The following is an 18,053-nucleotide window of genomic DNA, read 5'->3' on the forward strand; positions in this document are numbered from 1 at the left end:
GGTATGCTACAGTAGAAAGCAAAGGGGCTTTGGGGTCAACACAAGTAAGTATATGTTCAGATTCAAATTCTTCTGTTTATTAGCTCATGATCTCAGGTAATATATTTCACCTCTTAGAACCTCAGTTTTCATCATCTGTAAAATGAAGGTTATAATTCTTCAAAAATATTTGTGGGTTATAACCACCGAGCCCCTAGACAGCATACCACCTAATTTGGGGGTGGGCGGGGGAGCAGTAGAGTCTCACTTTTTCTCCCAGGCTACTAGAGAGCAGTGGCATTAGCCTAGCTCACTGCAACCTCAAACTCTTGGGCTCAAACGATCCTCCTCCCTCAGCCTGCTGAATAGCTGGGGCTACAGGTGCCCACCACAACAGTGAGCTAATTTTTCTGGGTTTGATAGAGACAGGATCTTGCTCACACACTGGTCTTGAACTCCTGAGTTCAAGTGATCCTCCCACCTTAGCCTCTCAAAGTGCCAGGATTTACAGCCACAACACCCGGCCAATATCACCTAATTTTTAACATTTAAGAAACAGTGGTTGTTAGTTGTGATTACAGCTGTATTCATTCTTGACTAACTTGTATTTAGTGAGAGAGTTTACACCAAACATGAAGTTCATTTTGTGTCTGTAGAGAGAGGGGCTAGAGATAGAACAGGGTTGAAAAGGCAAAGTGACAGCAGCAGCCACATCGTATTGTTAACTTCCCCAAATCTCTGATCAGATGTTTTTCTATATTCTGAATATCCTAACCCCCAGTCCTTTAAAGAAATAACAATAAAAGCATAGAGTTAAGCAACCCAAGACTTTCAACATTTCCTATCTGTCTGGGAGTACAGATACTAAAAGCTTAACAGATACTTAATGGAATCTGTCTTTTTGATGATAATTACAACATTCTGAAGAAGGCTTTAAACACATCTGTATACATGAACTGCTGCTTCAAAATTACTTGCTTCAAGGGGGTATTCAGTAGCTTGCTAAACTTTCAAGTTAGATAACTACTGTTTAAATCGATGGCAGGTGTTTGATCTATAAATAAGAGTTGTACTTTGCACTTCAGCGCCCTGTTTACCTGCTGCACAGTGTTCATTTGCATCATACCAGGAACCTGGAAAGGCCACTGGAGTGTGTATCAGTGATATGCCAGAATGTGACAGCTGCAATGCAGCCTTCACACTTGTAAATTCCTAGAGGGACTAGTTCTTTTAGAGACAAGAACTGTGTAAGCCCTGTTGAACTGGAGGATGCACCAGTGAGCCTGAGGAGAGGTGAGAAAATAATATTGGAAGGATAATGAGCACTAGGGATTGGGGCCAGAATATCTGATAACCTCAATAGCTACTGAAAAATCTTCCCAAGTTATTATTTTTTTCCATTGCCCTGCATGTGACAACTGCGTTCCCGCAGTCTCCTAGGCCCCATGGCTTTGGCAGCCTCATTGCTTTGTGACATCATGTGCCGTCCTGTGTATTCTAGTTTGCCATTAAGGAATACTTTGAAAACACGGTTCCCAGCTCAGTTGGCTCATTCACACTGCAGCATTTTGATGCTGATCCCAGGGCTTACACAGGCTAGATGTGTAGACTATAATGGGCTTTCCCTTTTCTAAGCTTCTCAAATCTGAAACTGCTGCTCAGGTCTGTAGCTCAGTTCAGAGGGATGATCTGCTCTTAAATCACCACCCATCCACCCTCCCCACTCCCACCGGTCTGGAAGGAGCCACTGCAGTGGGGACCAAAGCTTTTGGTAACAGGTACGCGGTACTATAGACCAGCTTCTTGACTACTCACAGATTACAGTCTTGTTGGTTCCAATGCTATCTGTGTTAGGACCCTTAGATTTTTAGAATGAAAGGAAGGAAGATTTGGGGGAGACTCTGAAATAGATACCCTGCCTCAGGGCACCACAGGCAAGGGTGCTCATTCCCTAGGAGAGGGATTAGCAGTGCAAATTGCTGTAGGAGATGGGCTTTCAGTTCCGTGTTCTGTGACAACCTCTCCCAGCTCCCTCCTGTTTGGGGAGATGCCTCAGCTTGGTACAGCAGCCAGGAAGGTGGTGTTTGCCCTGAAGAGCTGCTTTAACGCCAAGGCTGTGCCCTCCTGGGATAAACTCTCAGAGCATTGCCAAAAGAGGCAAGGCCTCCTTCTGCCCAGGCGGCAGGAGAACAGCTGCACTTGGTGAAACCGGGTGGTGCTCAGAGGGTGTTGATTTACCTAGGTTTGTCCCCTCTGAGAACAAAATCTTGGCTGCTGTGGTTGATTGGGTACCTCACTTTCAGCAACCTGGAGGATCTTTTTGCTGGGGCTTTGTAAAGATGAGAGTGAGAAAACTCATCATTTATAATGAAGACTCAATACAGTTTAGTCCAGATATTTAGAAATAAGATGTTGTCCAGGATATAGAGGAGCTCCTGCCTCCAGCCCCCAGTTCCTTCTCACTGAGGAGTTACACCTGCGTGGGGTGGCTCTGGGAACAGCCTGAGCCCGTCTGGCCTGGATCCTCTTGCCATTGCCCCCTGTGGTACTCGGCTGGCACAGTTTTGCCCACACCTGGATATTATCTGTGTCTGGCTTCCTAGCCACCACGAGCTTGCAGTCTCCTTGGTAATGTGAAGAATGGCTTTCTGATGTTGCGCCTCTCCTTGTCCCTAACCTCAGTATTTTGTGCCGTGGGACTAATTGCCAACTTGCAGCCTTCAATAGCCTCAACAGCAGGCGCCTGAGAAAAGGCGGCTCTAAGCATTGCCTCATAAAACTACAAGAACTCTACAACTTGAACCCACTGGGCGCAGGAAGAAAGAGCCTGTGCCACTTCCACTGTAGGTTGGGACCCTCATGGTTAAGGTGGAAGTTATTGTCAGGGAGACACATTCAAATCCCACAAAAGTCCAGTACAGCCCTGTGTTGGCGCAGGTTTGATACAGAGGTTTGGAGAAAGGAAATGGGTACACAGAGAAAAGTGGCAGATGATTCTGCACAAATTTTTTCTTCTCTTATCTGCCTGACAGATGAAATTGTAATCCATTTGCAAAGTGGTAACTAAGAACAAGGTCCGTGGGAGTGATGTATTTGATACTAGTGAGCAACAAGAGCCAGAGGCAGTGCAGATCCCTAAGTTATTTGGCAACCTCATGAAAGTCTTTTGACTCCAGCCTGACGTTTTAAAACCACAGCCTGGTGTTAAGAGGCAAGGCTCGTGATCTCTGGAGGCCAGGAGACCAGCCTGGACAACATAGCGAAACTCTATCTCTATAAAAAACAGAAAAGTTATCCATGGATGTGGCTCATGCGTAGTATCCCAGCTACTTAGGAGGCTGAGGCCTGTCAATTCCATAAATTCTTTATAGGTTGAATTCTGTGCCGTAGCTACCTCGTGATCCCTTGGGGAAGGGGGTGTGTGTGATCTGTTCTTGTTTTTCATGTTGCCAGAATTTTTCTGTTAGTTCCTCCCCATATTTTCTTCTTGTTCACTTCCTTTCCCTACTTTTTCCTTTCACTTCCTCTTCCTCTTTAAGTTACCTTGTCTCTGTGCTTAGGTGTTGAAGTGTCCTTTTTGTATAGGACCAAAAGGAAGAGAATAATAAAGAATGAGAAGGGAGAAAAGAAAGAGAGAAAAAAGGGGAATGGTGAAAAGAAAAAAATGAAAAAATGAAGAGAAAAGGAATAGAAGGAGAGAGGTGGGAGTCATAGTGGTGTTGAGCAGGGTACTTTGACCCAGATCTACAATTCCTGGCCTCTGGGGGACAGGGCTGGGTGGGTCCCTCGAGTCAAGAGCTCCTTACCAACCTGAGCCAAGAACAAGATCCTACCTCCGCCAAATATAGAAAAAAAATATATATCAGTATGTTGCGGTGGGAACCTATCGATACCATCCTCCTGAAGGCCAAAGCTAGAAGGCCACCCTAAACCAGGAGCTCAAAGTCTCCCTGCTCCATGCCAATCCCATGGCACCCCAGCCCAGGCCTCAGAGTGAGGGTCTGCCCCATAAATGGAATAAAACAGATCAGAAAAAAGGAAAAAAAATAGTAATAATGAAAGTATATAGAGAAAATTGAAAGTAAAATTAAATAAGATGTACTAAAAGGGTGTCTTTGTTGCTTGAGAAATTTGTGTTAAAGATACAAAAAGTAGAAAAATCTCTACAAAAGTGAGAGAAAAGGAGATAAATGAAAAGGAAAAGAATAAAATGGGTAGAAAAAACATAACAAAAATGGAACCCTTACTATTGATGAAAGTACAATAAAAAGGAAAAATAAAAATGTAACAAAACGAAACACAAAACAAAACAAAAAGGCTAAGGGGGGAAAATGAAAAAAGAAAGAATAAAAGGAATAGAAAAACCCTAGCAAAAATGTAGCCCTTACTATAGAAGAAAGTAAAATGAAGAAATAAGCTCCCACTTAATCAGCACAATGTAGGGGTGTATGGCACACCTTTAGCGTGTGGGACACAGCTGTGAGAGGACCCTACCTAGCAAACTCAAATATTGTGACCTGGTTGTTTGTACACTCACATTAATCTGAAATTTAAAAAGAAGAAGAAAAATACAACAACAACAAAAGTAAAAAAAAAAAAAAATAGCAAAATATTGAAAAAAGGACTATATCTAGAGAGAGCAATATATTGCCTGGGTGACAGATAGCCTTCTGGAGTTAGGAGACTAATCATGTCACTAATTCTGCTGTATAGGATAGGGGCCAGAAGCCACTGTGTAGTTACTGAGAAGACCCAGTCCCATCTTCCTGATTTATTTGCCTTCAATTCCAGCAGGATTGGGACCCTGAAGCTCTTGTCAGCCTACTTAAGAGATAAGCCTCAACCTTTCCAAACAGTGCCCATTGGGCACAAAGTGGCTTTCTTTGGAGATTCCCTTAGAATCCACCAAGGTCCCTCCAGGAGTGGCTGTCCAGCTCAGCAGATGCCCCAGAATCAGACTCACACTAGTACCCTGTGGGCTGTTCCTTCTGGCATCCCTCCCACAATGGCAGCACCCTGATAACAGCCAAATGATGAGAGTTCCACCCTACCCAGTGGCTGAGTGACAGCCACTGGACTTGTTTATGATCATTCACTTGCTTTAGCTCTCCCAAGGTAGCTCTGATACGTATCCAACTCCCCCCAAAATACCAAGTACCCAAAAACATTATAGGACAGCTTTGTCTCTAGCCCATTCCTGCCAGAGGACTGGCTGTCCTATTCCCACAGCCAGGCACTCACCTTCTGTGCTGGTCTTCCATAGCTCCTAACCTCCTCAGCTCCTGGAGTCACCTGCTATTTCTGCGTCCCTGAAGTGATTTTTCTGGGCAGGGCACCCCAGAACCTAGAGTTCTCTCTCCCCGGTCTTACCATGAGTGGTTATAAAAGAGATGTCTCTATTTGCTCCCAAATACCTATAAAATGTCCTGTCCTGGGGTGGGACAGTGTAAGAAGAGGCTGAAACCTGGTGCAGTCTCGGTGGAGAGACACACTTCCTTCCTCAAACCTCAGCAACCTTAGCAAGTATAGAAGGCCAGCACACACTTGAGGGAAGGGAGAAGTGGGCAGCTTCCTGGGCTCCACATCTGCTCCCACACCAGCCCTCTGAAGGGCTGCTCCTCCTTCCTGAATCAGTTGGTTCCCTGATAAAGTGTTTGAAGTCTAAATTTATATCCTTTGGAATTCTCAACAAGACCTACTAATTTCCACTTTTTGGGGAGATTTTTGTGATTCTGTGTTACCCTTTTCCCTTTTAAAATGATATTTTGAAACATCATGGAAGCAGGTGGGGGGTATGTGTGTCCATGTGTGTGTTTTGGGGTGGGTGGATGGCAGGCACATGTCCATATTGGTGACTTAACTCCGAGTAACAAAGAAACAACTACAGCATTTTTAGATCTGATTTTTAAAAAGAAAACACCCCAGCCAACAGTCTTTATTTGTTTAATGTACCAGAACTCAACTGCAGGAAACTCGTTTCTCCATTAGCATATCATGAAAATGTGCAGTGCAGCTGCCTGGGAATGGCCAGTTTATTATTGCTAGGGGCCGTCCTGGGTTATGATCTGGAAGAATTTGAATCACCCTTTACATTTTTTTTTTCTGTTCTCATTTTTATTTTGGCAGTGTCAAAAGAAGAGAATACTCCCCAAAGATTCAATTATTTCTTTTCAAAATTCTCTTGGAATCATAATGACTATTAAAAATTGAAGGCACCCATATCTCATGCTACTCAGCTTAACTGGTGATTAAAGTGCAATTAAATTTTTCACGGTGTAGATTGTGGCTGTTTTTTTCAGGGAAATTATAAACTCTGGGCCCTTGAGAGTTACGGGATTAATCTATAGACATTTAATAATTCAGCTTTGATCAGATGCAGTCACTGATGGGTCTCTGAGAGGGAAAGGGGGATTGTAAAATATTGTTTTGTTATTAATAGTGAATTTTAATTTTATTTGGTTTCTTAGAAACCAGGAAATAACGATCAGTCTGTGAACGAAAGGCCGTTTTGAATGTGAGTCTGAGTTGGCTGTGATTGCTCTCACTGATGTGTGCCAGTAATTATCTCTCTGCCTACAGGCTTCCCTTGAGTAGCATTGTGCAATTTAGGGTACGTCCCTGAGTTGTCACCAGTGAACAAGATACCAAAATTTGAGCACAAGTTGGGGGGCAGTTAGGGCCTTTCTGGCCTTGGCCAAATGTGTTTTCTCATTTTCCCTCTTTTCTTTACTCTCCTAACTTTGATCTTTGTTGGTAAAAAGATGTTTGTGTTGTAGGGGTGCGCTTATTAGCAATTTATGAGACTTTTTACTAATCTGGAGCTGGTGGCCTCATAGAGACCTGGTCAGCTCCTGGGTCTCTATGTAAGGAGGGAAATCCTGGACAGTTTGGCAGAAATGGAGGGAAAGGCTGCTCCCTGTGGTCTATTTGGAGCAGAACTTGTCATTTCCCAGCAAGCTGACTGTTGCAGCTTGACCATACCCCCTCTTGACTGGCAGCAGAGGTCGCCTCCAGGCCCTGTCCTCAATTCTGATTAATTTCTCTCTGTTCATTTCTAATTTGGGGGAAGATATGCTTTACCATTTTTTTCTTTCCTTTCTTATCCCACTTTTATCCCTATCACATATCCCAGATTGGCAGGATATACATTCTGGGCGAACCTGTGTCATATGGTATAACAGGTCAGGGTTTAGGTGCTGGAGTCAGGTCTGTGCTGCCACTCCATTGCATTGAGATCTTTTGTTTTGGACATGGGATGTAACTTCCCTTAGCCTCAGTTTTTCCATTTCCAAAAAGGGGTTATTTGTAGTTCTTACCCTATAGAGTTGTAACAAGGATTAAATAAGATAAATCTTAGCAACGTGAATGACACAAAATAAGCACGCACAAATGCCAGCTGTTACTGTTTTTATTATTGATCTTTGAGACACAGCATCAGCATAGTTTTTTTCTTTTTTCCTAGTGGATTTCAATTCTGCATTACTTGGGAGTAATTTTAGAATACTTTCTCACACCTCTCCAGGCCAGAATTCTTTCTCTTCTCTCTCTTCATTTTATCTTTCTGATAAGTAGCAAAGAAGCTGAACAACTTAAGACTGTGCCTTACTCATCACCGTCTTCCCAGCAGCTAACAGGTTCCCTGGCACAAGGTGGGTGCTCAGTGCATAATATGGCTATGGATAAAAGGAATGCACAGAAATTACTAGATAATGAGGTAGGAAGGAAGAGAACCACTCTAATTTCTGTAGCCTTCTATCCCAAGTCATATGCTGCACAGATGGAAGCAGTAGTCAAGGACTCAGGCATATAAATTATGCTAAAGCCGCAGATACTTCAAGTAACGTGCCCAAGCCCGGATTCTCAAGGCATACTTGTCAGGTGAGACCGAGGATTCTGAGTCTCATATTAGCTCACAGGATAATGGCACAGTGCATCATCATTCCAAATGGGGGTAGTAAACAATTTTCTTTTTTTGCCCAGAGCCATGGATGGGGTGAACATTGAATATTGATTTTCAAATGGTGACTAATAGATGGTAAACAGTAAAATAGTTTTTGATCCCAACTTATCCTTTACCTATGTCACAAATTTGGCAATAAATTAAAATCAACCTTTATTTGCCAGAAATAGAACAATTAAAAGTGCATAACTTTTGCAAGGAGACTTGGGACATAGGTGAGCATGTGGGCCTTGCTTTATGCACTGCACCCCAGCCAAGTGTTTAACCAGCCCAGAAAAGAGGCAAAACCGATTTGAAACATTGGCCTCTATTCTAATATTTTTATTATTAGAACACACTGACAGTATTCTAATAATGTTAATCTAGTAACAATTTGATCAGTTTAGTCCATCTCAGCCCCTGGTTTGTGTGGTTTTGCACAGTTCACCTTATCTCCAGCTGCTTTCCTGTGATGAGGGCAAGGTTTGTTTCTCTGATATATTCTTAATATTTGATTATGAAGTACCCTGATTTTTCTCTTCTCTTCATTAGACAGTAATATACTAGTTGAATTTATAGATGTGAGAAACTTCTTTTTTCCTTTTGTTTTGACTATTCTTTTTTCTTGTACCTAGAGTCCTAGATAAATCAATTCATCTCTGTTGGTTTTCAGCCACCTGGACCTTGACCCCAAGAATGTGTTAATCAGACTAGAAGGCTAGGCTTTTCTAAATATTTGATATGAGATGAGTCCTGCCTGCTGTGATTCAGTTTAATGTTCTGAGACAATTTGGCCCAGCATCTAAGCTTTTGTGTATGTTACGGTTGCCATGGTCTGTTTGTGCTGCCTTAACAAAATACCACAGACTGGGTGGTACCACAGAAACTTTTGTCTCTCAGCTCTGGAGGCTGTGAAGTCCAAGAGTAAGGTGCTGGCAGGTTCAGTGTCTGGTAAGAGCTGCCCTCTCTACTTCAAGGTAATGTCTTGCTGTGACCTTCACAGGGACAAACCTTGTGTCCTCCTGTGGTGGAAAGGAGGAGGGAAAAAAGGGGGAAAAATTAACTAACTTAATTAGTTCCCATCAGCTCTAATCCATTCGTGCAGGCAGAACCCTCGTAACTTCCAAAAGGTTCCACTTCTCAATACTATCACAGTGGAGACTGAGTTTTATTTTAATACATGAGTTTCGGGGGACATTCAGACCATGGCAATGGGTGTTACTGTATTTGTGCATGACTTTGTGGTTTAATAAGAAATACAGTGACTCATATATCTAGAAAGTGTAGGCAGGACTGGTTTCAGGCATGGCTAGATCCAGGGCTGTAAGACCTGGACACTGTTTCTCTTCACCTCTCTGTTGCCCCTTTTGTTGGCTTCAAAATCAGGTATATCAAATTCTAGAAATTGTTTTAAGATGATGGGTTTGTATGAGTTTATCATTTTCCTCTTAGCTTTTTATTAATTCTAGAAATAATCTATTGTTTTCCTTAAGAACCCTGACCCAATTCTAGTATGTCCATAATTGTCATTTTTTATGTAAGAACCATTTAGCCTTCACCTGGGTGGCTTTGCATTTGGACTGTCATCCATCTTCTTTCTAGTCACTGCACTCAGGTCTTCCTCAGAGACCTCAGATCACCTCCTTCACCATCAGGGGTGTTTGTATATATCTGTATGAAACTGTTGGTATGCCGCTGTTTTTGACCTACAAAATTGGCATTCATATGGTTCAACCTAAAATACCATGTTTGAAGTGATAATTGTTTCATAGCAGCAGCAGTTGTGTCTAGGAAGCTTTGCATAAATTGGTATTTTTGTTTTGTTTTATTGTTGATGGTTTGTTCCTAGTACCTCTCCTGTGCCTTGGGATAATGTTTAAACAGCTGGTGGCAAGTGGCAGAGTGCTTGAGCATATGGCAAGTCATTCATAACCGAATCCCAGGCCCAAGATGACCACCTTTCATGTCACAGTCAGAGGTTCTGGCATGCTTTTCTGGAATTTCACCATTAAATTAGGTTCTGTGAATCAGATAATGAGGAAAGATAGGATACATTTTTAGAAGCTGTAGAGCTTCTCTGCCAACCTTGTGAGTCTTGAACATTCATGCTTTTCAACTCATTTCTGGCACATTTGGGAGGCAGCTGGTGTCCACACATTCCCCAAAAGCCAATCTGCCTGGGTGCCAAGGCAGTTAAGAGATGACTGAATTTCAGAGCTAGAGAAAACTTTTGTATGATTTAACTGCAGCCACTTGCTTTACAGATGAGATTATGAAGTCTTAATGAGTTAAGAAATTTGCCCAAGATCAGAAGTTAGGATGAGACTCACATATCCCATTTCTGGCCACATTCCCCATTATTCACTGTCTCAGAGACCAATGCTGGTCTTCCAGCAAGGGCAGTCAGACTCATTCCCCATCTTCTTCATTGACTTTTGTTGTTTTAAAAGAAACTACAGAATTTCAGGTCACCATCAGGCTCCATGAGGGAACATTGGAAAGTAGAACCACCTTAGTAGCCAGAAATCCTGACAGCCCAGAGCCAGGCCTAGGAGTGAAGTCACTGACATCAGGCATTGGAAGCATGGTTGATCCTTCTCTAGTGCAGCCATGCTTTTGGGAGGTATGTGACACAAAATGTCATCTGAAAAAGAAAATAATCAGCCATTTTTTAAAGGAGATTAAGTGAATAAAATGAAGTTATTTGTGATCTTAATATTATGTGATTATTTTACGAAGGGGAGAGTCCCCTTGTGATCTGGGGAGAAGGGGAGGTCAGGGTTTGGCCCTCTGAGTCTAGAACAAGCGCTGGTTGAGGACTTCAGTGGCGGGGTGGCATTTGGCTCCCGCTGAGCTGTGGCCAATGAAAACTTCTTGAGCTCCATTTCAGGAATACTACCAAGTCAAATCTGTCTCCAATTTTGTAGTTTTCTAGTACTTTTTTATTCATATGCAGGTTTACTCTGATAATAACTCAAATTATTTTAAATAAATGATTGCAAAATAGAATACAGTGGAATACATTTGCAGTAATGTGTATACATTCCCGAAGCTGGAAATCTTTGTACTAAAGCTGTAAAACATGCCACCTTCTTTAATCAATAGGGTTGGCTGACTAGTCTAGCAAAGCCTTAATCAAAAGTCTACAATGACATCATTAAGTTTTGGAAGAGCATGATTTGGTGATATTATTGAAAATTTGTTTTTTGATTTGGTGGTTTGTTGTTCATTTCAGGTTTATGCGTGTGTCATTGTTTTTGTGTGGATCCTTATCTAGAGTTATTTTTTAAAAGCTAAACACAGGATTCCCCTTTTATCATGATGCAATAATTATTAGTTATAGCTCATTTTTAAGACTGATATTTTTTTAAATTCTGATTTTATTACTCTTTGTGTAAAAGAAGATAACTAACTTGACTGGTTCACTTTCTATGCCTTTGGCTCATTAATTCTTCGTGATAACCCTGTGAGATAGACGTCATCGTCCCATTTTATAGATGAGGAAATGAGTCCAGTGGATTAAATAACACGGCCAGGATTGCAGAGCTATTATCCTTTCCTCTGAGTTTTATAGCAGCTGCAGTTTTGATAAACATGTCTCAAATATCTTCATCCAAATCATGGCTAAAAATGTTGACTAAATTCAGGCCAAGAATGGCCTAATGCCATTGCCCTCCAGGCCAGAGGGATATGTTAATCAACATCTTCTGGGAACAGTTTTTCAGCCACTTAGTAATCCACCTTGGCAAATCTGATACTCTGTTTATTAACATTATTATTATTATTGAAAATGCTTTTATATATAAAAGCATCAAACACATTTTTAATCGTTCAGCTATTTTAAACATTTGTAATTGGTTCAAGTGTAATGTGAAGCACACTCAGAGAAAAATAAACTTTTTTAAAGATCAGATTCTCAAGTGGGGCTGTTTGGTTGGTTTGTCTACCAGAAACTTGACTTTAAAAGACAAATAAGACCCAGTCAGTTCTGGCATTGCTATAAAATACTACCTAGAGGACTTCGTCAACTCAGGATTTTACGTGAACAAAGAATGTGTTGAGAATCACCATGTCTCTTCCTCTGTAATGAAAACTACATAGTCATCCTACACGATCATGTGCAACTAATGATTATAGGTAGATAGACCTGCTATTAGTTTCTGTTTCTTCTCCATTGGAAGGTAGTGTTAATCTTCAGCCACAGTGGCCTAGGAGAGGGTCTCTGTCAGCCAGCCCCAATCCCTCCTTGTTCCTGGGGACCTGCCTCTGGGCACCTCTCATTCTCCCAGGGGTGGTGCAGGGATGTCCACTACTTGTTTTAGAGCTCTTATTACTAATTGGGAAAAAGCCTTAGTTTCTTTTTCTTTTTTTGCAGTTTTGGCCAGGGCTGCGTTTAAACCCACCACCTCCGGCATATGGGGCCAGCGCCCTACTCCTTTGAGCCACAGGCGCCACCCAAGCCTTAGTTTCTTATGCATTTGTACAAAACAGTCTCTAAGAATGAATTGTGCATTGCTTGTAATCCATGGATGTCTTTTTTCTTAGCCACCTTGATCTAACATCATTAGAGAAGTTAATGGCTTGCATACATAGTGTGTCTCATGGGAGGGCCGTGCTTTTTTTACCTGACCTGTCTGGGTCTGCATCCTTAATAGTCTTCATTCATGACCATCAACATATTTAAATATTTATTAAAAACATTTATTAAGATCCTCCCACATGCCAAGCACTATTAGGTATTTTATTGTTAAAAAGACCTCAGCATATACAAACCTCGTCTCTAGGCAGCTTACATTCTAGTGTGAGAGACAGACAGTAATGGCACGATTACCAAAATAGAGCCTATAGCTATGAATGGTGTTAAGAGCCAGTAAGGAAGGATACGCTGTTATGAGAACTTAAAGCCACACTTAAGAACCTGCACTAAGGCCAGTGTTGGTGCAGGGCGGGGGAAGATGGAGGAAGGGTACGCAGGATGAATGGGCCAGAACGAGTCTGGTAAGGTGGGCACATACCTTAGGCCGACTGCTACATGGCAGTTTTCTCAGAGTTTTTGTTATAAAGTACAGATGCCAATTGCTTGCACAGGTGGTGTGAATTCTAGCTCTACGGCATGAGGCTGACAGGTGGACAGGTGCAGCTGAGTCAGGAGATGCCGCAGGAACCTTCTTCTAACTCACTGGTTCATTCACAGACGTCACAGAGAAATCAGTCCCAGGCAGGACTGTGCCTTCTCTGTCAGTGTCAGCAGCAAAAACACACCAGCTATGTGCTGTGCCCAGTTTGCTCCACGGCTACATTATTTATGCCTTGCAACACAGCATTAAAACACACACACAAACTCATCATTTGGTCTCCTTTAGGGTAACTAAATCTACTCCTTGTCATAAATATCTCAGACTCTATACATTCAAGTCCATAAGGTTTTCATTTAATTGGAAAGGAAAAAAGAGAGACTCTAGGGTAGAAGATAGTCCCTCCTTCCTGTAACAATACTTGCTGGTGATTCTGGTGGATGAGCTGTTGCCAGGCCCTTCGGAGAAGCTAGATGTTACTGTCCTAAACAGTTGATGGTGGATCTGAGTATAGGAATTGGAATGTCGAGAACTGAGTGCTTCAGACATGGCAGGACGTGGAAGCCTCCCTGCTGAGCTGCCTGTCTGGATGCCCTTCCCGCTCTGTGGCCAGACCCTGCTGCTGTGCTCCCGCACACCTGTGTGAGAAGGCCGGGTGCTCAGCCCTGTCCCATGGCACTCTGAGCACCTCAGATGGACAGGGAGCTGCCGCCCACAGCTCCGACTCTTCCCTGGCAGTGTCTGTTGTTTCTCAGAGGAGTAGGCAGGTTCTCTGTTGAAAGGACAGGGGCTAGTTCTGTGAAGACGGGGGAGGTATAGGCAGGAGTAGAGAGGGGAAGACTAAGTATCAGGTGGATGGATGGATGGATGGATGGACATTTGGGCTGGGATGGAAAAATAAGGAGGGCGTCATCGGTCTGTGTTGAGCGCAGCTGGAAGCAGAGAGCGGGCCAGGTGGCATCATGAAGGCCCAGCGGGAGGGGCTGACTGTATTCTCAGGGTAACACATGAGAGAAGCGGAGGAGGGCAGGGTAGAGAGGGAAGGCGGGAGTGCTGATCCCAGGAGACATGAAACAGCCGAGGGAGGAATGACACTGTGGGAGGTGATCTGATGAGGTAAGGACAGGAGGCGGGAGAAGATGTGGGGGCAGAGGAGGGGTGGCTGTCCCGCCCTTGTTCAGCCTCATCCGGGATAAACCCTGCCTGGAGGAAACACATCTGGGCATCGGGAAGAATGGAGCCTGCGGCCCTTGAGATCTCCTCCTCTCTTCCTCGCTGTAGAGTGGGCAGGTTGAAAAACTGTGTGGTTCTTAAGCACGGGGAAGCGTTAAGGGGTATCTCTGTGTGTGTGTGTGTGTGTGTGTGTGTGTGTTTTGGGATGTGTGTTGAAAGGTCAAGGCTCCTCACTCACAAGGCATCTTAGACTGTACCTCCCTGTAGGCTGAGGCCCCTCTGGCTTGGTACAGAGGCCCTACCCAGATATCACAGGCCCGACGGTGGGGTGGGGCAGGAGTGTGGGGGCCATGCTCCTCTGCAGCAGCTTGATGTGAGAATCCTCTGTGGTTTCCTGGAATTTGAAATAGGCAGTAATAACTGAAGGGTGTGTGTGTGTGTGTGTGTGTGTGTGTGTCTGTGTGTGTGCGTGTATATATATATATTTAAATAGGAATGTTTCTACTTTCTAGACTGTGATTCATTTACACTGGGGAATACTGGGCAATTGTGCCTAATGAACAAGGCTTTATCTGCTTTCTGCACCCCAAGCTACAAATCTCAGATACTAAGTATCCTTGAACCCATATCATGAAAAGCCTTAGAATAGAATTCCCTAGAACGCACAGGAAACAGACCATAAGTAATGAGCCTCGACAGTCTCTTGATCCAGCTCTTTTTTGGAACTCAGAAGAAATTGAGAGGAAAATTCTTGGCACGGTTGTGAAAACCTGCCAGTAGGGGCATTTGCGGTGGACCCCAAAATCTCTTCAGAGTTGGCCATTTCCTATACTGATGTGAAGTAAAGCCCTATTCAAAGGAAAACATACCAAATCCCCTCATATTCAGTATCCTACAGTTTGTACTTGGGTAGAAAGTTCCTTGTAGTAATTGTTTTGAAAACCTTTACTTAACACTACCAAAGAAGCAATTCCCTCCATATACCTGATTATTATTTTTTAAATCAGCTGTGTACAATAACGCAATCATGAGGTACAATGAGCTGGTTCCATATACAGTCTGAAATATTTTCACCGAACTGGTTAACATAGCCTTCATGGCATTTTCTTAATTATTGTGTTCAAACCCTTATACTCTACACTTAGTAAACTTCACCTCCACCCTTCCGAGATGCACCCTAGGTGTGGACCCACCAATCATCTTCCCTCCACCCTTCCTCCCCCTCGCTTGCCCCCTTCCCCATATTCTTGTACTGAGATTGGGTTATAGCCTTCATGTGAAAGCTATAATTTAGCTTCATAGTAGGGCTGAGTACGTTGGATACTTTTTCTTCCATTTTTTGGATACCTTGCTAAGAAGAATATGTTCCAGCTCCATCCACATAAACATGAAAGAGGTATGGTCTCCATCTTTCTTTAAGGCTGCATATACCTGATTCCTGAGTACCTCAGCTTGTACCGGTATCATCTGGTCCTTGCTTCCTTCCAAATACATCACTATTTCTTAGGTATTTTGTATCTTACATCATGAGCTTTTATTTTTGACTGATGAATCAGAATAGTGATACCTTCTGTAGAAAGAATAAGAAAAAGAAAGAAATGATGAGACTCCCACTTGCTTAGAAAACAACAGAGTAGAGCAAGGAACTAGTGGTGGCGGAGGAGCCAACTGCAGGTGCAGAGACTGGCTGTGAAGTGGATTTGACTCTCCTCCACGGTCACATCAGAATACACACGAGTTTTGTGCGTATCAAATCTCAGTGATTCGACCACACTAATTTTGAACTGATGGTAATTTAGAGAGGGCTTGGGCTAATACTCACATTTCTAGCATCTGGAGAAGAAATGTTTCTTAAAAAAATGATGAATTTATAGGCAAAGCTTGTGTGTCTGTAGCAGTAGCGAATCCTAGACACAGCTTCCCAGCCAGGGGAAGCATAGGGGAAATGTTAGCCCATTTGTACTGCCTTTGCAATTTACAGCCTGCTGTCCCAAATAAACACAGTTAATCATAGACAATTTCTTACTGTTCATTCATGTAGGTCCAGGCTACTGTAGAATTTCTACAGCAATGTCCTATCAGCCATTGCTTTGTGTCATTTATACAGGTTTGTAAAAAATCTCCATTTCACTAAAGAATCCAGAATTTCAAATTTCCAATAATTTGGATATGTTATCATTCTATTTGCTCCTAATTACTAAGGCTTTGTTATATTTTCTTTTTGATAAAATACTGAAACAACAGCACTTAGACCATTGGACATAGTATCTCAAGTTGCAGATAATTCCACATGTAAGAAGAAAATCCAACTTCCCATGTCCATTCCTCCCTGGGCTGTACCTATGTACATTCTTGGCCTTTACGTTCATTGCTATCTTGTGACTTGTTTGCAACTTGGCTTTGAAGACCCTGGAAGGAATACAGTGGTAAACGCTAGGGAGATACAGCTGCTAAGGTAGAGCAGTCAGAGAAGGGCTTCTGACAAGTTGCTGCTCAAGCTGGAACGCAAAGGCTGGGAGTCGTACCTGGGAGATGGCGCAGCACAGAGCATTTGGTGCCTGGCTCTTCTCCAGGCAGCCATGTGGTCCTGACCTATGAGAAGTTTCGACTGAACAGGTGACTGGAACACATTGGGTAATCACATGAGATGAGATTATAGAAGAGATCAGGGGTCTTCTTGGGGAGACGGCATTGTCAGATTATGCTTTAAGCCCCAAGAGATAAAAGACAGCAACAGGAAAGTGAAAAGATCTAGCCAGGTGCAAAGCAAGATGCACATCTCTGGATCAGAAAAAGAAGAGAAATGCAAAGCAGGGATGGAGCTGAAGCCACTGGCTGCCTGGCTCTGGGATAAAGCAGGTGGAATGGCTGGTAATTTGGCTCCTGCATTAACAGGGACTAGATATATACTTTATGAAGTGGGAAGTGGGATCAGGCTCCCTGATTACATTCAGGGCTGTTTATAAATGAGAATGTGCATCCTCCCTTATGATGGGAGGCTAATAAAAATGACTGTTGACTTAATATGATGGCTTACCTGAAGCTTGTGGTCTGTGGAGGTAGAGAATTCTAGACACAGGATCCTGAGCAGGACCTGAGCCAGGCCATCTGCTGGCGTAGTGGCTGGCTTTGCAGTATCCCTGTTACTGAGGCACCTTTAAGATCCTGTTCAGGGTGAAGGCCTAGGCGCGTGTGGGGATAGGACTCACATACAGGTAAAGAAAGATGGAAGAGAAATTCCTGAGGACAATGCGCGTATACACCTAAATTCCAGAACACACGAGGAAATACAACTTCAAGAAAGAGAACCAAAGAAATCCACAGTCAAGATAAATATACTCCATATGAAAATAAAAATACAGAATGAAAGTTTTAAATAGAGGCCAGGCATGGTGACTCATGCCTGTAATCCTAGCTGAATTAGAAGTATCCTTTCAGGTCAGGAGTTCAAGACCAACCAGAGCAAGAGCAAGACCCCATCACTACTAAAAATAGAAAACATTCAGTGGGCTTGGTGCTGGGTGCCTGTAGTCCAGCTACTAGGAAGCCTGAGGTAGGAGGATTGCTTGAGCCCAGGATTTAGAGGTTGCAGTGAGCTATGGTGACACTATACTGCAATCTTAGCTGGGGCAATAGAGAAAGACTCTGTTTACAAAAAAAAAAAAAAAAAAACCCTGAGTTTTAAATGTATTTCAATTTCTTAAAGAGAAAACAGAAATATACATTGGGTTGGGGTGGGGCAAATATAAATGAAATAAGACAAGAAAGTGGGAACAGAACCCATTAGATTGGTTCATCTCAGAAATGAAAACTAGAGTCACTGAAGGAAAAAACCAGTAAAGGTATGTTAGGGGTTTGGGGAACCTGTGTGTCCAGGTTCTTGGTTC

At 42.9% G+C, this 18,053-nt stretch overlaps 1 protein-coding gene across 2 annotated transcripts in view; it reads left to right on the top strand.

The window, feature by feature from the left end:
* Nucleotides 1-18,053, top strand: part of SMYD3 (SET and MYND domain containing 3) — a 607,450-nt gene that overhangs the window by 550,152 nt on the left and 39,245 nt on the right. The window lies entirely within an intron of this gene.

The sequence above is a fragment of the Nycticebus coucang genome, chromosome 10 (assembly GCF_027406575.1).
Source record: "Nycticebus coucang isolate mNycCou1 chromosome 10, mNycCou1.pri, whole genome shotgun sequence".
NCBI lineage: Eukaryota > Metazoa > Chordata > Mammalia > Primates > Lorisidae > Nycticebus > Nycticebus coucang.